Below are 27,473 nucleotides of genomic sequence, written 5' to 3'. Positions count from 1 at the left end.
GCTATAGTCAGGAACCTGTTTCTAGGACTGGGTATGATTATAAAGTTGACTTTGGGGCTTCAGCTGCTTCTCTGAGATCAGATAGGAAAAAAAAGGTAAATAACATATTGATGCTAGCCCAGCCCAGAGCTTTGACAGCTCTTCCAGTGGTTTCATACAGATGTTCAATAATAAAGGGGAGAGAATAGAGGTCTGGGGATTGAAGAGTCCTCTCTCATAAGCTGCTAAGGGCATCATCTTATTGCAGGCTGTCTTTTTTCTGCTGGAATTTCATAGTTGTAACCTTTACATGTAACCTCTATATTTTATTACTTCTGCCTTATATTAGAATCTCTGATCTGCTGAAAGCAAACTGTATTCCTAATGGATTTCTGTGCACAAAGTAGAAACTGCAAGGGGTATTCTCAGTGGACACTTCCCATGGCCCGCACCGGAATAATCCTCTAAAAGTACTGCAAGAACTCTATGTGATACAAAGATGCTATTCTCACAAGCAGCCTAACCCAGGCGAGGGCAGCCCAGCCTGGGTTGGGCTGCTCATGTGAAGCACCGGGATTGGGGCCGATCCTGGCGCTGCCACTCCACCAAAACCACATTTTTACCTCGGCCATTAGCCAGGGTTAGAGGTGCATGTACACCCTTAACCCCAGCGCCGGGGTCATGTGTGTGCTTGGGCTGCACACAACCTGTGCAAACCCAGAGCTGGGAAGCAAGAGCGCCCAGCTAAGGGAATATCCTGCATTGCACCAGGTTCCTGGTGTGGTGCATGGAGGGATGCCATAGGAGTACCTCCTTCAGGTCCCTGCTCTGCTGCTCGCTGCAGTGTGGCAGAGCTTGTAAACACAAACTGAAAAAGAAGAGCCTACCTCCCCACCAGCCCTCTGCCCCGCCAGCATTTTTGGTCATGTGAATGAGCTTAAACAGTAATACGAGATGGATCAAGGGTTATTTTAACAGCAGCTTAATCTGAATATAAGCTATACGTTTTTCATTAAGATGTTACTCTTTATTTTATTTCTTATTTTATTTTTACATTTATATCCCGCTCTTCCTCCAAGGATAAACATGCTTATGTTTATCCCCAAAGCACTATGAAGTAGGTTAGTTGAGCCAGCGTGGTATAGTGGTTAGAGTGCTGGACTAGGACCAAGGAGACCCGAGTTCAGATCCCCATTCCCCGTTCAGATCCCCATTCAGCCACTCTGGGCCAGTCACTTTTCTCTCAGCCTAACCTACTTCACAGGGTTGTTGTGAAAGAGAAACTTAAGTATGTAGTACACCGCTCTGAGCTCCTTGGAGGAAGAGTAGGATATAAAATGTAAATAATAAATAATAATCATAATGTGTGTGCCAACACTGTGCAGGCTGCTGGGAGCAGCGCTGAAGCCCTGTGTGGCCTTTTGGTCTCTGTGCCTGGAAAAGTGGTGGGGCAGCAGAGGATCAGGTAAGGACTTGCTTAGCTGCTTTTTATAGGAACCTATCCCCACCCTGCCGAACCGGTTCAAATGTGGGTGCCCAAGCCAGTTCGGTGCTCCCTTAATTATTATTTATTATTATTATGTATTCGATTTCTATACCGCCCTTCCAGAAATGGCTCAGGGTGGTTTACACAGAGAAATAATAAATAAATAAGATGAATCCCTGTCCCCAAAGAGCTCACAATTTTAAGGAGGCACTGAACCGATTTGGGCACATCTCTAGCCCAGAGTCAGCCAGTGAGTTTCATTGCTGAATGGGGATTTGAACTCAGGTCTGCTCAGTCCAATACTCTAACCACTACACCAAAAATATTGTTCCACTGACCATATTTCCCACTCAAATTTGACTTTGATGCAGACTAGTTAGTCATGATTAAGTAGCTTTGAAATGAATTAGATAAGTTAGTTAATAAGTTAAATTAGATATAGTTATGACTAGGGAAGTGCATGAAACATTCTGCACATGCCTAGTTATGACTACTTAAGTAGCATTAATTTCATGGGACTTACTCATGACTAATTTAATCTGGATGCTGCTCTGAATATTGATAAGTCTGCTTTATCACAATTTAACATTTTTTCTTTCTCCACAAAGTTATGTGGAGAATAATCAACTGCAAAACTTCATGATACCGTGGCCAAGGTGTGCTCATTGCATACTTTATGATTAGTGTTTACTACCTGTATTTTGTCTTTTTGTTCTTGGACCTTTGCAAGCACTAGAGGATGCTTTATAAAATATTAGGCAAGGTTAAGTAAGTAGAGCACAGCAAATGCTTAAAAGCTATTTGTTAATGTAATGCTTCTGGGAAGATATGATTTAGTAGCATGATACATTCAATTTCTGGCTCCATTTCATTTTGTTACTAGAATCCAACAATGCCGAATCCGTCAGGATTTTGAGAAACCAACTGTTTCATCTTGGCTTTGACCTGCAGGAAAGCAGTTGCACCTGAGCTACAGGTTCACTGAGCATGACAAATGCTATTGATGTTTACACTTCTTTGTATTATCTTCTTGTTTTCACTCTATGTGCCTTTCATTATTTTTTATATTTATTCTGCTTTAAATATTATTTGGCAAAATAGCTCCTGTCAACCATTTCCCACTTTCTCTGTTGTGGAAGATGACAAGTCTAATAAGACTGGAAGTTTACACAGGAAACATCAGCTATCCTGGCAGTCTGGGCTGGGAAGTGACCTAAGCTACTGATGCAATTGGACGTTATGCACAAGATCATGGGTAGGCAATTGTGGCCGTCCGGCTGCTGTTGAGCTACAACTTCCATCATTCCCACTCACAATTGCAATTCTCTTAGGATACGCAAGCTGTCATAATATTCCAGGCTTCTACCCCTATCTCATTTGCTTCATTACAAATAAATCAATGCACATTGAAGGGGGGAAAAACACCAACCCTTGAGGATCTGAATCGATGCTAACTGTTTGCATTTGCCTGTATTTTTAGATCCTTTGTCAGTTAGATGAGACATAGAGGCACAAAGAGCAGGACTTTGGATCGCCATGGTTATGGAGCCGGTCTTGCAGTAGCAAGCATGAATTGTCCCCTTTGTTAAGCAGGGTTCATACTAGTTCGCATTCTGATGGGTGACTACATGTGAGTAGTGTCTGTTGTAATATAATCCCTGGTGGGACCACAGCTCAGTGGTAGAGCATCTGCTTGCATGCAGTAGGTCCCAGGTACAATCCCTGACATCTCCAGTTAGGGCTGGGAAAGACTCCTGCCTGCAACCTTGGAGAGATGCTCCCAGTTGGTGTATTCAATGCAGCTTCTTATATTACTATGCTTGTGGCTATGGCAAGATGAGGACCCTCATATTGCCATTATATATAACTATAATATTATTATAGTATTTGTACAAGACACCAAAAGCCCCTGTTGTGCCAGCAAAAAATGTGTTTTAGATTTGTGCTGTGAGCCATCCATACATTGACTTTAGCCAATCTTATGTACAATGTGAAATAGTGCTAAAGTGGAAGGAATACTGTACACCTGGCTCATGAAAGCCACAGAAAGAACATTGCCTAATTCTGTACAAGTTAGCTTCCAGTCTGTGGTGAGCCAGCACCCAACAACACACAATGATTTGGTATGCGACTGCAAATGATCCAAAACATTGTGTAGCATGTCACTTGTGTATGCCATTGCTGGACCCAACATGTGCAACCTTTTCCCATAGATACCATATGGTTGTATGAAGAGGTCCTATGTTCCAGTGGGACTTATTTGGAGATATATATGTGTGTGTATGTGTGTGTGTATCCTGCCTTTCCACTGCAGTACAAGAAGGCTCAAATTCATTGTTTAAAAACACAATAAGAACATCAAATGATCAAAGAACGAAACAATAGCCAAAACAAAAAACAACCCAGCACAGACAAAGCATAAGCAAAACTCACCATAAGCTTTATTTCTGTGCTTAGCTTACTGATATTGGAGCGCTGTGGTGTTAAGCAGCTCCGATATCACAGGCTATATTGCCTCTTTATTTAAGCAGAGGGAGAGTAACTGGCCCTATACACCCCCAGCACAGTACCTCCAGTGGCTATTGCTGGTGTCTATCTTATGCTTCTTTTTAGATTGTGAGCCCTTTGGGGACATGGAGCAAACTTGTTTGTTTATTTATTATTTCTCTGTGTAAACCGCTTTGGAAACTTTTGTTGAAAAGCGGTATATAAATATTTGTTTAAAAAACAACAATCACTGCCTTATCAATTTGTGTTCCCCTTGTGTATTGGCATTGCCAACTTTGACCTTCTGTCTTGTATTGAGACTTCAGGGTTGTGTGACATAGGAGTAATCTCTTTTTGATGCAGACTTACTCAGTGCCAAGAAGGAGATTCTGCTGTATAAGTAGGATCTCTTTGTTCCTATCAATGATTATCTTACTGTCTCTACTATCTTCACTGCTATTGCAACTAGTAAAGGCTTTTCACACGAGAAGCCCTCCCCAGGTTTGTGTAGCCCTACTTGGGTAGGGCTGCTTGTGTGAAGTACCGGGATCAAGGCCAGTTCCGGTGCTGTCTTGCTGGGTAGCCCAGGCTTTCCTCCAGGCTTTTTACTGAGGCAAGAGGGCACACATGTGTTCTCTTACCTCAGACTCCAGTCATGGAGGGATGGTAGTCTAGAATGCCCGTCTCCAAATGAAATCCCCCAGTGCACCATGCTCCTCATGCGGTACATTGAGCCATATCTGAAGGCCGTGCAGCTTGTGTGGGTGTGCGAGCTGAGCAGCCCAAAGACCGCAGCAGATGGTCTGGGGAGCAGGTAAGTGCACTCCTGCCTTCCCCCAGCCCGCCCCACCCATATTGGTCATGAGAATGACCTTATTGTGTCTCTAGTATATCATTGATTGCAATCTTTTGCATTTGTTTTATTTACAAATCTAGCTGGCCTGGGTGCAGAGCATCTGCTCCCCTAGTTCTCCCCCCTTGTTCTTAACCCTCCCCATCCCTCTTGACTCTTCCCCCCATTCTCAGCCCTCCTCCCTTGTTCTTGGCCCATTTCGGCCTCCGCTTTCCCACTTCCCCCTCGCCACCTCTTCCCCGCCTCCCCAGCCACTGCTTTCCCCAGTACCACTTTCTCTCGACCATCCATTAGCCTGCCCATTCACTTTTTCCCTGGCAGCTCATTCGTGAACTCTCACGAGAGCTACCACACATGGGATTAGCAACGGGTACCTTTAAGAGAATTATATATATAGATATCAGCCTAAAATAAAATACAGGTGGCCCTCGTTATCCACGGTCAGGCAATACATACCCAACTTCATTATCCGTGGTACATGGCCTCACATATCCACGGTTTTGGGCAGCACAATTCTGCCCTTATATGATTGTGCTCTTGTTGCACGTGCTCATGGGTTGTGAGAAGAGTTTGGAGAAGGACAGTTTAGAATTTTTTTGTGAATCTAAAAACCACTTTGGGTTGCATTTGGCAGGATTTGGTATCTTTATTGAGCCACTGGGAGCCTACAGGAGCCATTGTGCTGGAGCTTTTGGAGGCTTTTTGGAGCCATTTCTATTGAGCTTCTTGGAGCCATTTTCTGGAGCCTCTTACAGAATTGTGCTGACCTCATAAGTGTCTAACTGTCACTTTTATAAATCTAATTTTAATGTTGATGAAATTTTATTTTTAATTAAAAATTTCAAATTAAAAATAATTTTATTTTTTATAATTACTGTGCTGTATTATTTTATTTAAATTGCAAATAAAAATTCAATTTGAATAAAAAATAAAAAATTGATTTTAATCATCCATTGAAAATTGATTATGCTCTCAGTCCTTGATTCTCATGCACTCCTCTTTGTGTGTTTTCTTGACTTGGATTTAATTTTGTGCTCCTTCTTTACCAACCAATCAGGCCAAGGGGCTTGTGCTGTGAAGTGCTGGACTACAACTGTGGGGTGAGGAATGTCATGATTAAACATTACTGGAGAAGCTGGGGGGCATTGCTGGAGGAGCTGGAGAGTGGGAGAGTTGAGGTGGCCATGGTACAGTGCTGTCCATCCTTATTTCTGCCTTTACCTTGTCTTTTCAGTGATTTTTCAGTCATTTCCAGGGCTCTAGAACCTAACCACCACCACCCATTTCCCATTGACTTAAGGTTTCATTATCTGCGGTTTCATTATCCATGGTTGTAGTCCAGAACGAAAGCCCTGTGAATAATGAGGGCCAAGTATACACTTCATTTACGTAGATAAATGGCATTTTTGCTGAAGAATTGAATGGTTACGCTTGACCTCATGTATATGAATATGGATGAGTGTTACAGCTATCACTTTGGGGTTTCATCCAAGAAGAGAAGTAGTACTTAATGTGCTTGCAACCAAGGCATTTTTATCTTGGGTTATAAACTGCAATAAAGCACAATGTTACTCTAAAAATTGAGTTTGCACCTGCTCACCTAATCCATGTTCAATGAGGTTTTCAAGGCCACCTAGGTGATTTAGATGCATGGTACACTCTAATTTTAATTGAGAATTAAATGCCCAAGCCCTTGAAAATTGTAGCAATTACTTCTTCAGTAGTTTACCACTTTCTATCCAAGCATCACTCTGCCAGAAGCCAGTAACTGAACTCAGCTAGCAATGATAAAAAAATAGGGATGTGCAAAATGTTTCAGCAGCAAAAAGTTTTAACTCAAAACAGGCTGTTTCCAGTGTTTCAAGCTTGAAACCAAACACCCTCTAAATAAAGGGTCTGTTTTGCGCTCAGAACAAAACAACCCCATATTGATAGAAACGTTTCAACATTTTGAGTGCCATTTTGGAGGCCAGGTTACATTTTCCGGCATTGGCTTCTGATTGGCTTGTGATCTCCTTGCTTCTTGGCTGGCTTATTATCATATAAATCAAGTGCTGTAATGGGCAACTGTGCCTCCATTGGCTGGGGTGGGGGAGTGAGTTTACAAATTTATTCAATGGGAATGGGAGGCAGAAAGAGCCCTTATAGTGTGCCTCTCTTGAAGAGGGTACAACAGGAGGTGAGGAGGAAGGAATAAAAGAAGGTTTGATTTTATATTTTTCTCAGCACCAAGTATAATATGCTGCTATAATATATATAATATATATCAATTATCAATCTTTATTACGGTCATAGACCAGCACAGGTATAATATATATATATATAGTATAATATTTGTATGACAATTACTGCTATAACTATCTGGGTTTGCTGGATATCAGATTGACAAAGGCAGAACTTGGGTGCCTGCCTCCCTTGAGTTGTGGTTTGTTTTGTTTGTAAGATAGTGTTGTGGTAAGAAATGGACAGTGGCAGCTCTCTGTGTGTGTATGTGTGTAGAATTTCTTGGTGATTGCTGTAATGAGCTCCATGTCTAGCCTTGAAACTCACTTGTGCTTCACTCACTACTCTGGTCTGCTCTGCAATCTGCATTGCAAGGGATACTCCGTCAACATGTGCCTGTTGGAATGCTAGGAAGTAAGGAGTCATAAATGTGTGTTAGCGAGCAACTTGTGCCAATGATGTTACTGCAGGGCAGGCACTGTGGCTTGCAGTGGATTCTGGGTCAGTGATTATTTTTTGGCCATTTTTGGACAGTGTTTGAAATTTGTGTTCTATGTTGGACATATTCCCTTGTACTGGGTGCTTCTGCAGTGTTTTTCAAGGCAGGGTTGTAAAATGCATTGTAAAATGCAGTACAACACTTGTGTGCACTCTGTGAGTGCTGCATGTCCTGGCCTTAGGGAATGGTGGGGAAACTTGAAAAATCCCATTGTTCCCCATGGGTAGCTCCTAGGGATACCAAAGTGGATTGTGAGGTAGGGCATGATGGATGCTATCTACCACCCAACCCACAAAGCAAATGGGCAAGTGGGCAATTTTAAACAATTTTTTAAGCTTTCCCCCAAACCGTCATATGATTCTATGGGGTTTTGTTTAAAATCACCCACTTGCCTATTTTTTTCGTGGTTTGGTTGGGTGGTAGGTAGCACCCATCATGCCTTAACAACCAACCCACTTTGGAGCTACCCATGGAGAACAATGGGGTGTTTCAGGTTTCCCCATTGTTCCTTATGATTGAAACACTCAAAATGTTTCAAGTTTGTTTCATTGAAACCACCAGTTTGATTGCTGTTTTGACAAAATGTTTTGGCATCTGCATTTTGTTTTGAGCTCAAAACAAAACACAAAATCTATTTTGTGCACAGCCCTAATAAAAAAATGGTTACAGAATTATTTCGAGTGACTTATGGAAAGCTGTTAATGAAGACTACAGACTGCTATTATTTATTTGTTTGCTTGTTTGCTTGTTTGTTTGTTTAGTTAGTTAGTTATTTTATTCAATTTATATATCACCCTTCCAAAATTGGCTCCAGGTGGTTTACAAATAAAACAAAAACAATTAAAATCAATCAACAATTAAAAGTTATAAAATACCATAAAACAGTTAAACAAAAAAACAGTTTAAAAACCCTGAAAAACAGGTACATTAAAAAAAAAAAAAAACCCTGGAAGGCCAGGCCAAACAGATAGGTCTTAAGGGCGCTCCTAAAAACCAATAAAGAGTTCAAAGTACGGATTTCTGCAGGGAGTGCATTCCATAGTCCAGGAGCGGCTACAGAGAAGGCCCGCCTCTGAGTCGCCACCAGACGTACTGGTGGTAACTAGAGACGGACCTCCTCAGATGATCTTAATGTACAGTGGGGATCATACAGAAGAAAGTGCTCTCTAAGGTAGCCTGGGCCTAAGCCATTCAGGGCTTTAAAGGTAATAACCAGCACTTTGTATTTTGCCTGGAAATATATCGGCAGACAGTGCGACTGATTCAAAACAGGCATAATATGGTCTCTCCGGGTTGCCCCAGAGACCAATCTGGCTGCCGCATTTTGAACCAACTGAAGTTTCTGAACTATGTGCAAAGGTAGCCCCATGTAGAGCACATTGCAGTAGTCAAGCCTGGAGGTTAGCTGGTGCACCAGCTGTTTTGAGGTCATCCTCTTCAAGGAATGGATGCAGCTGTCGAATCAGCCAAAGCTGATAGAAAGCACTCCTGGCCATGGCCTCCACCTGAGATACCAGGGTGAGGCCTGGGTCCAGTAGTACTTCCAAGCTGCGTACCTGCTCCTTCTGGGGGAGTGTAATCCCATCCAGCACAGGGAGATCCAACTCACCCCTCAGATTCTGAGGCCCTACAATGAGCACCTATTATGAGAAAGTGAAAGAGATTGCTAATTGCAAAGCATTTACCATCATACAGAATATGAACAAAAACAGTATAAATCAGCTTGTTGAGAGCAAAATATCAGTTGTCTGTACTTTTAAAAAGAAAGATGTAGTCCATGTGTAGCGATTACAGCTTTATTTTAAATTTTGTTAAGGTCATAAGCAATGCAAGCTGTTTCAAAATATGCAGAAGGAGGCTGTTCCTAAATTAACACATCCCTTTGCTATGTTTTTGAGAGGGCAGATCCACTTGGGGAGGACAGGGAACCACGTAGGATGGTTCCTTCCTATATGCATTTTACTCCAGGTCAGTGGTCCTCCTATTGAAGGGAGCCAATGCCATGTCATTCTTTCTTCTCATGTGCTTCATCCATTGAATTGAAAAGCACATACAGATCTCACGCCTCCATACACAGATCTCCCCGCCCCAGACTCTGCCAGCTGCTATGCTTTGCTGCCTCTTTAGAGATTCTTAATCCTCTCTCTGTTGTTATTTCTGCCATTTTCCTGATCCAGAGTACATTTTTTAACAGCAGTGGTGCAGTGGGGATGAACAGGGGAGTAGAGATATGTATTGGGTACCATTTTATGATCAGGATGGCAAGTGGAAGATGCGGGTAGCAATCTTCCACCTCTACACTACTCCAAGTCTCGGCATCTGCCCTTGTAATAAATTGAACTGCACACATTTTGAAAAAAGTCATTTGATTCTTTGAAGTTAATTGATTAATCAATCCAACTCAATCAATCATATTGTTTCAATGGGAATGTTATTCCAAACTGGTTACAAAGCAATGACGGGGGGGACGGACCCCTGAGTACTACTTGATGCTATAGCATGAATCAGGAGTAAATATCTATCCTTTGCTTATAGACTTACCAAACTAGAGTACACACACACACACACTCCTTTTTGAGGAGGTTGGGTTTAAGGCCTGATCCATGTTGACAGCTTGCTGCTCTGTGATAGAGTTTTTGTCCCCAGACCCCGGCCCCAAGAAGACACGGACAACAATATAGTGGGTAAAGCTTTATTGAACAACTATAAGCAGATTAGCAGACTGGATAGGGGTAAGCCTGCCCCCCCCAAGATAGTGTGGGGCCTAGCAATGACCGGGTTCAGACTTCACCATCCTCCCCTACGCCTTGCTTGGGTGACACACGCTAGCTCCAGAAGGCAGCAGGTTCAAACCTGCTCCCTCCCCTTCATAACCAACCCCCCAAGGGGGCCTGGACCCTTCTAGGACTTGACACACCCCAGACCGCACAGCCCAAGGGTTTGTGAAGTCCTGAAGCAGGTTTCCTGGGAAAGCATCCTCCCTGGGCCGCACAAACCACAAGGGAGCGATTGACCAATCACCTGTTTTAACTGTCCAAGGGTGCTCACCGATGTTCCATCCCGTCTACTTACCACCCATTCCTCACTGTGCCTGCCAAGGCATGACCTGACTAACTAACCATTGAGACTAGGATAGCAGAATGGAGTCGGTGAAAAAAAAACCAACACAGTCAAAGCCTTGGGAGTCGAAAATTCCTGCTCAGCCCCCGAAAGGGTGACCAGCCTCTAGACCCGCTCTGCTCCTAGGGAAGGGAGGGTGGGGTAAGTGAATGTTGAACTGAGAGTTTGGGGTGGGGTGCCGCAGGAGTGGCTGCCTTAGCACCCCCCCCCCCCGATGCTGAGGCCCAATCAGAGCCTTCCTCGGGCCACATGCAAGGGGGCTCAGCCCCCCACCCACGGAGCACAAGGCCAGGGGAGCGGGTTTAACACTCATACTTGCATGTCAAAATAGTACATTTCAAAGGTGTATTCAAGAATAACAATGGTATGTGTTTCACATTTCCAGGATCAATTAACAGACACCATGTTGTAAAAAGCAAATTATGTAGTCTTCCTTTATTCTTTATAATTCCTTTTCATATAGTTAGCAATTACAGCTATTCTCATATTCTTTCATTTTAGCAGTGTACTTTCTTTACAACTTATACTAGCAACCTTTTTTGTATTAGTAGGTTTATTTGTTTAAAGAGACTATTTAAATTTAGTTTGCAAGCCTTCATGGAAGTTGTTACTTAATTTACAACCTCCTCATAGTTTCCCACAGGCAACAAAACACACTTTGCCACCTTTGCCATAGAGTTTCATTATCTCCTTTGGTATACATTTTCACCTGCCCAGGATGTGCAAGCCTGTGATTTTTGAATATAGAAATGCATTTGCAAAACTTGTAACTATTTATTTTTCTACGAATTAAGTGTTGTTGTTTTATAAAAAGAAGCAATGGGCATTACAAAAAAACAAGGAGAATGTAACATTACCATTCTTAATCCTCTGTACCACCCCATGAACAATACTTTTTTTTTGAAGGATGTGAAGATTTGGTAAATACCGAAAGGGTATGATTAAGCTCAGTTCCATGCATCCTGGATAATCAGTTTCAAATATACTCTGAAATCAATTCAGAGAGTGTAGTCATCTGTTATGCTTTGGATATCACTGGAGTGGTTCCAAATCACTCTTTTGCCAATAAGACCAAAAGAAGTGACCTGCTGATCTAATCAAAGGTGCATCTAGACTGCATCCTGCTTCTCACAATACCAATCATATGCAAAGGCCACAAGCAGAGCACAAAAAATGTGGCCATCTCCACATTGCCAGTGGATTAGTCATTCATTCCCAGCAACTGGTATTCAGCAGCTACTTCATATTCCTTCTGAACATGAAGTTTCAATATAGCCATTTGCAGACATCCAGACTAAGGAGTAGTTTACATACAGAAATAAAAATAAATTCCTCTGCTTCTCACAGTTATTATAGTGATGATTAATTTTGTCAATTGATCAACCATTTCTCAGAAATCAAACTTCTTGGGAGCCATTGACACTGAATATGGCATCACAGGGCAATTGATTGATCAATGTTTTCACCAAGTTTTCTTTTAGTGAGGGTTGGGACTGAAGTTTAAAAACAACAACAACAACAGTATTTCAAAGTGAATTTCAGGATTTCTCCAGGACAAAAAATATCTAAGAATTTTCAAAGAAAGCCCATGGGATGGTTCACACGATCAGATCAATGTTTGGTAAACATCAAATCCTAGATTTTCACAGTGCATGATCCTGATTCTCAGATGTATGAACACAGACATTTTCATTGGTTAGGTTGGAAGCTCAATGCACAGTATGAGGGCCAGTGGATTAGTCATGACTAACCAAATGTCTGGATGCTGCCCAATCTAACTAATCTGACAGGACTGGGACAGAAAGTTAGTTATAAGTTTATTCGGTCATTGACCAGCAAACGGGGACAGAAAGAGATGTACCAGTATTGAACTGCAGATTGATTGATTGATTGATTGATTGACCCCTGGTAACTTGGCAAAGAGGCACCTTTTAATGTGGTGATTCTCTTTATTTAGCAGGGGGAGAGTAACTGGCCCTATCTACCCCCAGCACAGTACCTCCAATGACAGTTGCTGGTATCCATCTTATGTTTCTTTTTAGATTGTGAGCCCTTTGGGGACATGGTTCCATCTTATTTGTTTGTTATTTCTCTGTGTAAACCACCCTGAGCCATTTCTGGAAGGGCGGTATAGAAATCTAAATAATAATAATAATAATAATAATAATAATAATAATAAAAAAATAATAATAATAATAAATGATGATAATACCCCCAGTGAGGCACTACTTTGGTGTGGTTGTGGGGCTTGCGTGCTCTGAGGAAGGTGAGAGCTATGCCAGAGGTCCAACCATACTGGACAGGTCTCACCAGAGGAGCCAGACAAAGAGTGCCTCTCCCATCAACAATATGGTGAGATGTAACTTTAATAAATCTAGACCAGATCGGTCGTCGCCTGGGCCAACAAGGACCGCGCCAGGTGCTGGAGTCCCTGGACATCTGGTGGCAAGTGGGCAACAGGACTCAGGATCTTCAGTTGAGCAACCAGGGCTGAAGAAAGCAAAGTTACTGGAAGAAATGTCACTTAACCAAAAAATATATACAAAAAATGCCAACAAGGAAAAAATGATCTGCTATTACAAGTCTAGTCCAACTAGAAGAGGTTATTTAAAAAAAATGTACCAAATTTGGAAAGAGAAGCATCCAGATACAGAAATAACAGAACAAAGGCTAGCAACCCAGAGAAGATTCATAATAAGAAATAAAGTATTCACAGGAGTTGAGCTGGAAGAACTGCAAAGAGCAACACAGGGTCAAGACATGGAAGAAGAATTACCACCAACTGAAGAGGTTGCTCAGGCGCAGGTGGAGGAGGTGTCGGAAATCGAGGATGCCACTGTTGCTGAACTGTTTCAAAATCAAAACCAGGCAACCTCCCCTTTGCCTTAACCTCAAAAACCCGAATGCCGTTTAACAGAAAAGCAACAAGAACTAAAGCAAAAAAATAACTGAGCACATGAACCAAACAACCACCAGGGTTCGACTTCCAGCTCTAAAAACAGTTGCCAAAAAACAACTCGCTCAGGCATTAAAAGATGTCAATGCTGCACTTGCAGAAATAACAACAAATAATTTGCAAGAAACAAACCAACTAATGTACAGTGCAGCAACAATAACAACACAAGAGCTCGGATATAAGATCAATGGACCTGTAAAAAAAGAAAGTAGTACATCACCTAAATGGAAGATTAGATTAGAAAATAAAATCTCCAGGCTTAGATCAGATGCTAGTAAATTGAAAGATATGAAAGACAAGAAGCTGAAGAATGAAAACACCAAACAGTATCTGATCCAAAAATACCACTTAGATTCAAGGAAAATTAGAGAAGTCCTGGAAATAATAAAGCAGCAAATAACAGCAGTGTCAAAGAAGATTAGCAGATATGAAGCCAGAACTACACAACACAGGCAGAATCTCCAATTCCAGTCGAATCAAAGACGTTTCTACCAAAGCATAGAAGGAGAAACTGCCAGAAACATAGAAACACCAAATAAAGAAGAAACAGTGCAATTCTGGGGGAAATGATGGGACAATCCAATAGCTTATAATAAAAAAGCAGGCTGGCTGAAAGAGGTCAAAAATGTAACCAACAAATGCAAGATCTAATAATAACAGCAGAATTAATAAGTGAAAGAGCAAAGAAAATTAAAAACTGGACTGCTCCAGGCGACAATGAACTGCATGGCTTTTGGCTTAAACACCTAACAAGCCTTCATAAACAACTATCAAAACAGTTCAATCACATTTTGCAAGGCGGTGATGTTGAACAATGACTAACAACTGGGAAAACTCATCTCATTATGAAAGACCCAGCAAAAGGTGCAGTTCCAAGTAATTATAGACCGATAACCTGCCTGCCAACCATGTTCAAATTATTAACTGGAATAATAGCAGATGAAGTGATGCAACACTTATTAACTAACAAACAGCTTCCAGTTGAACAGAAAGGAAATTGCCCGAACACCAGAGGCACAAAAGACAAGCTGCTGATTGACAAAATGATTTTAGAAAATTGCAAGAGAAGAAAAACCAATCTAAGTGTTGCATGGATTGACTACAAGAAAGCCTTCGACTCATTGCCTCACACATGGATACTAAAATGTTTAGAAACAACTGGTGTCAGCAAAAACATTCAGATGTTCATTAAAAAACCAATGAGCATGTGGAGTACACAGTTAACAATCAATGGCAAGACACTTGGACAGGTTAGCATTAGAAGAGGCATTTTCCAAGGGGACTCACTATCCCTTCTGTTATTTGTAATCGCCTTGACCCCACCTTCACAAATACAAAACAAAACAGGCCTAGGATACCAAACATCTAAAACATCCAGTAAAATCAACCATCTGCTGTACATGGATGATCTGAAGTTGTATGGAAAGTCCCAGCCAGAAATCGAATCACTGCTAAACACTGTTCGTATAATCAGTAGCGATATAGCAATGGAGTTTGGACTAGACAAGTGTGCTGCATTAATAATGAACAGAGGGAAAATAACAGAAGGAATAGAACTGCCCAATAGAAGCAAAATCAAGAACCTGGAAGAGAAAGAACATTACAAATACATGGGCATTCTCCAGGCGGATAACATCGCACACACTGAAGTGAAAAGAAAAAATGGAAGTGAATACATCAGGAGAGTTAGAAAAATCCTCAAGTCCAAACTCAATGGCAGGAACACCATACAAGCCATAAACACCTGGGCTATACCTGTTGTCAGATACACTGCAGGAATAATAGACTGGACCCAGGCAGAGCTAGAGACGCTAGATCGTAAGACCAGGAAAATCATGGCCATCAATCATGCTCTGAACCCCCGCAGTGATGTCGATAGGCTATACCTCCCTCACAGCTCAGGTGGAAGAGGAATGCTGCAAGTCCATCAAACAGTAGAGGAGGAGAAAAGAGGCTTTGAAGAATATATCAAGGACAGTGAAGAAGATGCACTTCAAATGGTCAATAATGAGAAACTATTCAACACCAATGAAAGAAAGCAGGCCTACAAGAAAGAACAAGTCAAGAACCGAGCAGAACAATGGAAAAATAAGCCCCTGCATGGTCAATATTTGCACAATCTAAGTGGAAAATCAGACATCACCAAGACCTGGCAATGGCTTAAGAATGGCAACTTGAAGAAAGAAAGAGAGGGTTTAATACTGGCTGCACAAGAACAGGCACTAAAAACAAATGCAATAAGAGCAAAAGTCGAAAAATCCACCACAATCAGCAAGTGCCGCCTTTGTAAAGAAGCAGATGAAACCGTGGACCACCTAATCAGCTGTTGTAAAAAGATTGCACAGACTGACTACAAACAAAGGCATGACAAATTAGCAGGGATGATACACTGGAACATCTGCAAAAAATACAAGCTACCTGTATCCAAAAATTGGTGGGACAATAAAATTGAAAAAGTGGTAGAAAATGAAGATGCAAAAATATTATGGGACTTACGACTACAAACAGACAAACATCTGCCACACAATACACCAGATCTGACTGTAGTCTAGAAGAAAGAAAAACTAGTCAAAATAATCGACATAGCAATACCAGGGGATAACAGAATAGAAGAAAAAGAAATAGAAAAAATCACAAAATACAAAGATCTACAAATTGAAATTGAAAGGCTGTGGCAGAAAAAGACCAAAATAATCCCAGTGGTAATTGGCGCCCTGGGTGCAGTTCCAAAAGACCTTGAAGAGCACCTCAACACCATAGGGGCCACAGAAATCACCATGAGCCAATTACAAAAAGCAGCTTTACTGGGAACAGCCTATATTCTGCGACGATATGTGTAACAACAGCAACAACATTGACAATAAATTTCAGCCATCCCCGGTCCTTGGGAAGGACTCGATGTCTGGATAAAACAATCCAGTCAATAACACCTGTCTGACTGTGTAAATTAATAATAATAATAATAATAAATCAGCCAATTACAAAAAGCAACTTTACTGGGAGCAGCCTATATTCTGCGACGATATCTATAACAGCAACAACATTGAAAATAAAATTCAGCAATCCCAGGTCCTTGGGAAGGATTCGATTACTGGATAAAACAAACCAGTCAATAACACCTGTCTGTGTGAATAAATAATAATAATAAAAATAAGTGCTGTCAAATTCATGTTGACTCTTAGCGACCACATAGATAGATTCTCTCCAGGATGATCTGTCTTCAGCTTGGCCTTTGAAGTCTCTCAGAGGTGCATTCATTGCTGTCGTAATAGAGTCCATCCATCTTGCTGCTGGTCATCCTCTTCTTCCCTTCCCTTCAACTTTTCCCAGCATTAGGGACTTCTCAAGGGAGTTGGATCTTCACATAATATGTCCAAAGTATCATAGTTTGAGCCTGGTCATTTGTGTCTTGAGTGAAAATTCTGGATTGATTTATTCTATTATCCATTTCTTTGTTTTCCTGGCTGTCCATGGTATCCTCAAAAGTCTTCTCCAGCACCAAAGTTCAAAAGCATCAATGCTTTTTCTGTCTTGCTTCTTCAAAGTCCAGCTTTTGCATCCATAGAGTGTCACTGGAAAAACCATTGTCGGAACAATTCTAATCTTTGTAGGTGTAGACACGTCACGGCATCTAAATATCCTTTCCAAGGCCTTCATTGCAACCCTACCAAGTGCTAGTCTGTGGCGTATTTCTTGACTGCTGGGTCCTTTACTGTTGACTGTTGATCCTAAAAGGCAGAAGCTATCCACAACTTCAGTGTCTTCATTGACAATTCTGAGGCTGGTTGCTGTACCTGTTGTCATTAGTTTATTCTTCTTGACATTTATTTGTAGTCCAATTTTTTCACTGTTCTCCTTGACTTTCATTACTAGAGTTTGCAGATTATAAACATTCTCAGCTATCAGAGTGGTATCATCAGCATAGCACAGGTTACTGATGTTTCTTCCTCCAACTTTAAAACCATGCTCATCTTCTTCCAGTCCAGCTTTCCTCAGTATATGTTCAGCATATAAATTGAATAAAGAAGGAGAAAGTATACAGCCTTGTCTTACTCCTTTGCCGATCTGGAACCAGTCTGTTTCACTATGTTCCATCCAGACTGTGGTTTCCTGTCCTGTCTATAGGTTTCTCATGAGAACAATGAGATGTTCTGGAACACCCATTTTCCTAAGGCTATTCCACAACTTGACATGGTTGACACAATCGAAGGCTTTTCTGTAGGCAATAAAGCACATATTGACTTCTTTCTGGTATTCTTTGACTTTCTCAATTATCCAGTGTGCATTAGCAGTGATGTCTCTTGTTTGTCGGCCTTTTCTGAAACCAGCTTGAACACCCGGCATTTCCCTTTCCATGTAGGGCTCAAATCTGCGTTGGATGGTGCTGAGCATTATTTTGCTAGCATGTGAAATGATGAACTGCAGATACTCTTGTTTATTTCCTGGATATATAACTGACTCCTTCACTCACTCACTCACTCATCCTAGCAGCTAGCAAATTAAGGCATAGCATCATGGCCAACAAGACAATTTGAAAAGTGACACTGCTCTGGATTCTGTCCCATGCAATCTACACACAGAAAAATAAGAATAAATAAATAAATAACAACAATAAGAAAGGTAAGGGACTTCTAATGCTGAAATAATTAAAATGTTGATTCTTAAAAATGTATTTTCCCTTTGTATTAACATCATTGACTTTAATACAGTCCTTGACTACTTCCATTTAAGTGACAGCAGAATCAGGCCAATTATCTATTTATATTTCCAAGAACTATAGCATTTTTACAATGTTAACATTCCTTACAATATGAAACTCTACTTCAGATTATTTCATGTAACTTCCTGATTGATTTTTGACCTTTCCAAGATACTATTAAAAGCAACTAACAATGAACCATTTTCCGGCAGCTATATCTTTGACAGTCATTTCTAAAGAATTCTCATTCTTTTCATTTAAAATTCATTGGTGTCCTTGGTCACATCCTATAAACTCAAAATGTCACCTATAATTATTTGTGCTGCAGCTCTAGGCTTGTTTAATAGTCCCAAACATATATTTGTCCACAATGCCTTGGCCAGCTCTGCTGCTTTTGTGCTTGTTCCTTTTTGTTGTTCCTTTCTGGAGTCAAAACTTTTCATAAAAGGACAAGCAATACTAGACACACACCCACACACCATATTTTCCTGTAATAAAAAGAAACCTTTTAGTTTGATTCTGTAACTTGATGCTACTCTAAACAGTGGATAGGAAGAGAAATAATTTTACTTTCTATATAAACATTTATACAGTGCAGCCTATTAAAATAACAAATGTCACAGTTCAAACTTAGTTTCCCTGTTCACACAGTATGTTCAGAAGCTGGCTGGGAATGGACTCTGGAAGGCTCACGCGGGCCCTACGGCGATTGGGCCATGTCCACGTGCGCATGATGTCATGTGCAAGGGACATCCCTGGCGTGCGTGACACACACATTTATTGATAATAGAAAGTGAGTGAAACTTGCAAACAACACCCTTGTCTTGTAAGCAGCACATTTCCCACTTGTGTCAGTTAGTGTGGCAGAGATTATTTATTTATTTATTCATTCATTCATTCATTTTTAAATTTTTCATACTGCCCTTCCAAAAGGCTCAGGGCAGTTTACATTAAAACACCATTAAAATCAATTAACAATTAAAACAGAGATTATAAAACAGCATAAAACAACAATTTTAAATAATTGTTAAATAATTAACAATTAATTATCTCTCTCACAGCTCTCCATCTCAGGCAGGGAGAAAAAACTAGTTCCAAAAGTAAAGACCGCCTATAAAAACTGGATGATCCTATTCTGGGCTCTGTTCTGTTTACAATTCGAACTCTATAGTTGGGAAGAAACACCACTTGGGAAGAAACACTGCTCAATATAGATGATCATCTAATCCCATGATCGTGACTACCCCACAATGTAATTCCTGCATTACATCTAGTATTTAAATCCAGGTGGAGAATGTATGGTTTTCCATTCCAGTACAGGACCTCCTGTATTCTACCAAAAAAACCCCACAGGAAATTGACTTGACAGCACACTCTACCTTTACCTTTGCAGGAATCTTAGCATGTGTTGAATGTATCATCCCAGGATATGGATATTATTGGGTAATATTTGGGGAATTTTTATTATTATTGCCATCACCATAGTGACATCACAACTGATCCTGCAGGATTAAGCTGAGCACCATCTTGGCAACAGAGTCAGGGCTGGACTGCTCAAGATGCACAGGGTGATAACAGGACCCCTGCAAACTGGGCAAAAAGGCTCCTTTGTAATGTGGTGATTCTCTTTATTTAGCAGGGGGAGATTAACTGGCCCTATCCACCCCCAGCATAGTACTTCCATTGACTGTTGCTGGTGTCTGTCTGTTTCTTTTTAGATTGTTAGCCCTTTGGGGACAGGGAGCCATCTTTCTTATGTATGTATGCATTTATTTATTTATTTATTATTTTTCTACGTAAACTTTTGTTGAAAAGCGGTATATAAATAGTTGTTGTTATATACTCTAATGTTCTATATCCATGCAGACATCGCATTTTTATTAATGTATTTCTTATTCATGTATACAAGTCCAATGATGATGAATTCAGTGATTTTATTTTTAAGCTATGATTTGTTGAAAAAGTGCTTTATTAAGGATGAGCATTTTTATTTACTTCCTCACAGCAACAATTCGTTGGTAAATATTTTGTTTGCCATTATAATTCTGTTTCCAACCACCTTACAGAGAAACAAAGCCATCTACGCACATCTGACCTATAATAGCTAACAGGAATCTGTACATTAGGCAGCAAGCCCTTTTACAGTGCTATATTCATAGACAAAAATAGAACTCCTGTTTTGGTGCTTTGTTTTCTCTGTAGAGCATAGCCATCTGTCTAACACCTGCTACCTGGATACTGTCTGCTTCTTCCAGCTGACCTTAACAGTCTCTCTGTGCTTGTTATCAGTGACACTTCACTGACCAGTTTGCATCCATCCATCCTCCACAGCTGACATCTTACCTGAGTGCCGGTCCCATTCGTCCGAATTCTTGATATGCATGCAGCATCTGGGCTAGGGCTGGACAGCAATTGTTGCAATGGTGTAGACAGTGATTTGTGGAGCATGACCTCTCTGGGAGCACACTGCATCTTCTAACTAGCTTCATTCCGACTCTGTCATGATTTTTTCTTCTATTCATTGTTATACCACCCATCTTGGCAGTGGTATTGTTTACTTGTATTTCAAGACACTCGTTTGAATTCTTAAACAATCATCATACAGTCACCCTGACAACAGACTGCATTTCTACATAGCTGAGGCCATTATGCTAGTTATATTCCTCTTTTATACAACTTCCTTGCTAAAAATCAGAAAAAAGCAATAAGATCTGAATGGGTTGTTCTAGATGCTATCATGAATGCCCTGGGTGGCTGTAGGAAGCCTTTGGGCAGCACCCAAACTAAGTTAATCATGACTAAGTCCCAATGAAATTAATGGGACTTAAATCAGTCATGACTAACATGTATCATTCATGTTTGTACTTAGTCATGACTAACTAGTCTGAATGCTCTCCACTGTTTCTTAACCTGACCGCTTGCTCCTAACTAGGTTTACCTGACTAAAGTAAATCCCACTCATTTCAACTTCAGATCATTCCTTATCATCAGGAATAATGATGACCTACCACTCAGCTTGCAGAGATTTAAAAGGGACGTGGAAAAATTTGTGGAGGACAGGTCTACCAATGGTAATTAGCAGAGGTGCACCTAGGTATTTTGGAGCCTGGACCTAAGGGCCTTTGGACCACCCTTCCCTGCAAGTTAAGTATCATCCCTCTACACACACACACACACACACACACACCATGACATGCACAGTATTTTTAACATGTGGTTTATTGAGGGCACAAACAGCAACTGAACTCACAAGAATATAAAACAGCTATATTTATGCAAATATGCATTAGCAGAAACAGTTCAACATGCAGCAGCATAGCAACCACACCACTCAGAATAAACTAAAGAGGATTTGGAGGCCTCCAGGCGGTGTGGAGGCCCTGGACCTCCACCAGGAAATCCCAGGGGTAAGAGCACCTCTGGCAATTAGACTTGATGAGTATAGGCTACATCCAGGCTCAAATGCAGGATGCCTCTGAACACCAGTTACAAGGGAGCAACAGCAGGAGAGGGGACATGCCTTCATCTCTTGCCTGTGGGCCTCCCCTGTGGGAAAAAGCATTTAAGGGCTCTTCTGTGTGGGGACAAAATGTATTCATACATTGGTACTTCAGATCTGCATGGGGTATTCAACTTTTAAAGCACACTGTGCTAATTTTTCAAAACAGATTTCATTAACTTGGATACTGTAAATTAATTGCTTCATGCAGCTCAAGATATTGCAATGAAATGGTCCTTCAGCGCATGCTACATGTCCTGCTGAGTAACAACCAGTAGGAATGCATTAGTAGCATCAACATTTAACATTGTATAATAACCATTTTTGCTTTTGTTGTAGCAGCCCCTAAATGGTTGTTAGACAAATCTCAAAGATATCAAGCGCACCACAAGTGAAGTACATTTATAGATTTCTAGTTTGATGTTTGCTTGCAAGCATTATGGTTGCTTTGTATTAATACATTGATTTGTTTAGCTGTTTGTATTACATTTGCACCCATCAGAGCAGCACCTGGTCCTCCTAGGTGGTCTGCCGCCACTGCCCCCCACCCGGTACTATCCAGGACTGATTAGTTTGAAGGAGTTTGAGCATGTGCCAAAATCATTTGATAAGAAAATATTTCACTGGAATATACTGTAATATAAAACAAAAACCTTTCCCCAAAAGGAAAAGGTTTTACTTTGGCTGGAATAAATTCAAATTATTCCTGTTCCAATCATAGCCTTCAACAGGGTTCAGTCTTTACTGAGGACAGGGTCTGGAATAAGCATGGATTTCAGCATCCATTCACATGGTTTCTTTTATTATTCTAAGGCTGCCATGCTAAACACGCTTACTTTGATATAAGTCTTCCTGAAACAGTTGCTGATATCCCAAAAATATGTCCCTGAGGGCTGCACAGGAAGGCTACCCTCAGAGACATATTTTGGAAGACACACTGGAATTCACAAATTGATTAAATTGATGAAAACTGATTAAAAATGGTAAATGGATGGAAATTGCCCTTCAACTGTAGTGTGTGCAGTGAATCCTTAGTCTGGATGTCAACCACTGAGACTTAAGTCCACATAAACATGCTTAGGAAAAAGATAGCAACTTTGTCTTGCTTATTTTTTAAAAATATAATAGCACTTATCTGTCCTTAGGGCAGATTAATCAGTGTTGGAGTAAGATAAAGGAAGGAACAAAATTAGTTCCCATTACTGTCTTAGAAAGGCATTTCCTGGTACGTAGGTTGGAAGCGATATGGAGCCATTAACACTTCATTGTAGACTTACTTATTACAAGTGGGCTTGCCATTTTGTTTTATTCTTTCATCTATTCATTTAATTCTTTAAAGTCTTCTAAACTGCTTTTTTGTCTTTCAAAGTGACATTTTAATATAAAAACATAACATGTTCAAAATGGCATTACAATATGAAAACATAACATAAAGAAAACAATGAAAAACCAACAACAAAAGAAATACAATTAAGCAGCAGCTATAAATCACATCAGAGAACAGTGCAATAAAGAAATACACTTTCACCAAGCTGGACAGTGACGAGAAGGCCAGATGGACCTCACCAAAAGGGCTGTGACTACAGAAAAGGGTTGGTCTCTTGAGTTATTACCAGTCTTGCCTCGGTCAGTGATAAAGCCAGAACAGAGCCTCCTCAGATTACATCAGTGAGTGGGCGGATTTATATGGAGTAAGGCAATAAATCAGGTACTTTGGAACCAAGCCATTTATGGCTATGAAGCTCAAAACCAACACCTTGAATCAGAGGTGCTCTTACCCCTGGACTTCCAGGCTGAAGTCTGGGGCCTCCACAGCCCCTGGGCCCCCCCAAATCCTCTTTAGTCTGTCCTGTGTGTGGTTGCCTGGTGGAGCATACCTATGCTTAATTTGTGGGTGGCGGGGGAGCTCCAAAGGCCTTTAGGTCCAGGCTCCAAAATTACCTAGGTGCACTTCTGCCTTGAATTGGGCTCAGAAGCCAACTGGGAAGAACCAGTGTAGATATTCAGAACTGGAATAAAATACTATACAAACTGAGTGGCAGCAGATTCTATGCAGTTGCAGCTTCACTCTTCGAAGACCTGAAGAGCCTGTTACACACACATCACATTATAGTTATTGAGTAGGGATGCTATCAAGGCATGTGTCACTCATGTCAAATGTGCCAGGAAGAGCCACAGCTTGTACACAATTGCACAAAGGCAGGCACTCTTGGCCATGGCAGTCAGACTACAGGAGCACCACTGGTTAGGATATGGCAACTTCGAAACCCCATAGTTTCCAAAGGCGGAAATGTTCAAAATCAGTAAATAATAAAGAAAACCATTAAAAATCAACCAAGTGTCCCACTGCCCTGAAACCTGGTTGGTAGCTGGCACCCATGGGGGCCTACCCACCACCCAAATTTGGTGACCCTCGGACCTTGTTAAGTAGTCCAAATCAGTCTGAATCTGAATCAAAGCAAAGCAAATACAAATCAAATCTGGGGTGATTTTGGGGGGGTAGATTTGGATACAAAACAAATCAGAGGTGATTTGTTTTATGCACAAATCAAATTTAAAAAAATCAATTTGTGCACATCCTTATTAAATAATAAATATATTCATAAATAAATAATAGATCTGCACAAAGAAGTATGGCAATAGACTTATTTGCCAATTTTAGTGGATGATGATCTTAAACATCTAAATGAGAGACAAAGGAATGTATATAAAAATTAAACAGCAATGGAGTCAAAATGAGGCCCTGCCTAAATCCCTTAAACAATGAGATTTCTTTATCAAGATGTCCCTACAACATTGGACTTCCGCCCAACTTCTCTAACAAAGATATGCAGTTGGGCAGAGAATCTCAGGAAAATGTCAGGTGGCAGATTCAGAAACCAGACTTGGATAGGCTCGCACAGCCAGCCTGCCAGGAGTGCATGCTGCCAGTTCCTGACATTTCCCCAACCTCCTTACTTGTGTGAAGCCACTCTGAAATAAAATAATGACCTGGAAAGGCCTTTTAGAATCGATTATGAATGGAAGTCACACTTAACATCTTTATTTTTACCAGGAAACCTTGACAGGATCAGTGGGAAATAATATGCTGCCAATGAATGATTTGTTTCAAGAGTTAATTAAGTGGTGGCACTCAGGTTCAGCTTGGGCTCAAATGTTGGTTAATATCCCAATTTTACAATGATATAACTAATGGATTTAAATAGTAGCAGTAATCTTGTTTTTTGTTCCCATTTACAATTGTGAACGAAATGCCTCATGAACTTCTTTCATGAGGGAGGGTGGCTGAAATGCAGATAGGATGTGTCATGGAGGATGGTTCTAATCCAAAGATCGCATGGGTGACAAGACATAATTGTAAGCAAGAGCCTATGTTATTTGGGAGAGGGGACTGATGATTGGTGGGTCACCTTAAGTGGCGCAGCAGGGAAATTCTTAACTAACTAGCAGAATGCCCCTACCCTTGGCCTCGTGCAGAGGGGAGGGCGATTTGTCCCAGCCACCCTGCACGAGGCCAGAAAAACAGCCTCATTGGTCGGGAGCGGGGAATGGGCGGGGCTTGGGGCCATTGCTCAGGCCGGCCCGCCCCAAGCCCTCATTCTTGGTTGGGCGTTCCCCACCCTCCCTTTCCCTGATGCAGAGCGGGTCTAGGACTGGTTGCTCTTGGGGGCCAAGTAGGAATTTTTTGCTCCCAACGCACTGGCCTTTGTTGGGGTTTTTTTCGCCTACTTCATTCTGTTCTCAGGTGTTAGTTGAGTTAGGCAGGTCACGGTTTGGCGGGAACAGTGCAGGCTGGGGGGTTTTCAGGATCAAAGCATTGGTGAGCACCTTTGGATAGTTAACTGGTGGGTTGGTCAATCGCTCCCTTGTGGTTTGTGCGGCCTAGGAAGAGTTTGATTCACTATGACACCGGCTTCAGGAACTCACCAACCCTTGGGCTGCACAGTCCGGGGTGGGTGAAGGCCTAGAAGTATTCAGGCCCCTTCAAAGGGGTTGGCCTTGAAGGTGAGGGGCAGGTTGTACCTGCCACTTTCCTGAGCCAAGGTGTGTCACCCTTTAAGGTATGGAGAGGGAGGACGGAGTCCCAACCCGGCCTTGTTAGGCCCGCACTGTTGCTTGGGGGTGATTAATCGCCCCCACCCCCTTTTGATGTCAGTCTGCTATGCCTTGTAATTGGTTAAATAAAAGTTGTGGCCCTTTACCCAAATAGGATTCAAGTCTCAGTGTCTTTTCTGCCCGGGGTCTGGGGACAAAGTTGCCAGTTTGAATCCCTGCTGGTGTGTTTCCCAGACTATTTGAAATACCTATATTGGGCAGCAGCAATATAGGAAGATGCTGAAAGGCATCAGCTCATACTGTGCAGGAGGAGGCAATGGTAAACCCCTTCTGTATTATACCAAAGAAAGCTACAGGGCTCTGTGGGCACCAGGATTCAAAATTGACTTGACAGAACACTTTACCTTTACTTTTGCTGATGATTGAGGGCTTGAAAATATGTGCTTCCTTATGATTTTTCACCTACAATCTCAAATTGCACAACACTGGTCCCACCCCAATCTCATGTCAGGTAGCAAGTTCTATGGACACAGACTACAAATCATTGATGCTGGACTTGTCCAAATGTACTCAACAGAAGTGTGTTATCATAAATTCTCTGTGAAAATCCTTGTTAGTGGGTGGTTTTGTTTTGTTTTTGTTGTCAGCAGGGGTGTGTGTGTGTGTGATATTACTATGCCAATTACTATAGTGCACATGAGGTTGTTCTTACTTTCAGGAGCAGAGCCAACATTGATTTAAACAAAAACAAGCAATACATAAGGCTGCAATTGAACAGATTGTAGCAAACTGACCGTAGACTGATGTTATTAAAGAAGTCCATAGCTCTGATATATAACAGGATTTTATGTAACTGCTACAGGTCACAGAAATGCAGTCATGAGAATCATTTTGAAGACATGAGCATTGCCAGAATGCATTTTAGGAATAGAGGGGGGAAACCCTTTTAGGTGGCAATGGCATTTTAACACAGATTTACAAGTGTCTGACATTTCCTGTGGATTTTACAAATTAATTGAATTTGTAATGTCAGATGATAGCATGGAATTCAGAGTTTAAAATGTTATAAGAAGAGACAGTGAAGCATAGAAATTACAAAGCATGTCATCAGCATATTGACTGAGCAGTTTTACATGATGTCTGATTTTTAACAGTGAGCTGTCTGCCTGTTTCCCCAAGAGTTAAGATATCTATAACTCTTCGAAGACAAAGCCAAGTGGGATGGCATATTAAGCAAGTGGCAATCTCTAAGAGTGGCTGTCTCAGGAGCAGAGTAAAGTACATGCTGTGCATACATGAGGCCCAAGATTCAGTTTCTTGCATTTTGAGTTAAGGGTTCTCAATTGCTGACTGAAATCTTGGACAACTGTTCCTAGTCAGGACAGACAGTGTAATACTGGAAAGGCCTTACATGAAGAAGTTATGTAGTGGATGACATTTGTACATGATTTATATTATTTTATTTTTTTGTTTTTGCATTTATATCCTGCTCTTCCTCCAAGGAGACCAGAGCAGTGTATATGGTTATGTTTATCCTCACAACAATCCTGTGAGGTAGGTTAGGCTGAGAGATAAGTGACTGGCCCAGAGTTAACCAGTATGTTTTATGGCTGAAT

Source organism: Hemicordylus capensis, chromosome 4, assembly GCF_027244095.1.
Source record: "Hemicordylus capensis ecotype Gifberg chromosome 4, rHemCap1.1.pri, whole genome shotgun sequence".
Taxonomy (NCBI): Eukaryota; Metazoa; Chordata; class Lepidosauria; order Squamata; family Cordylidae; genus Hemicordylus; species Hemicordylus capensis.
The sequence above is the reverse complement of the archived record's forward strand: the minus strand, read 5'-3'. Positions refer to the sequence as shown.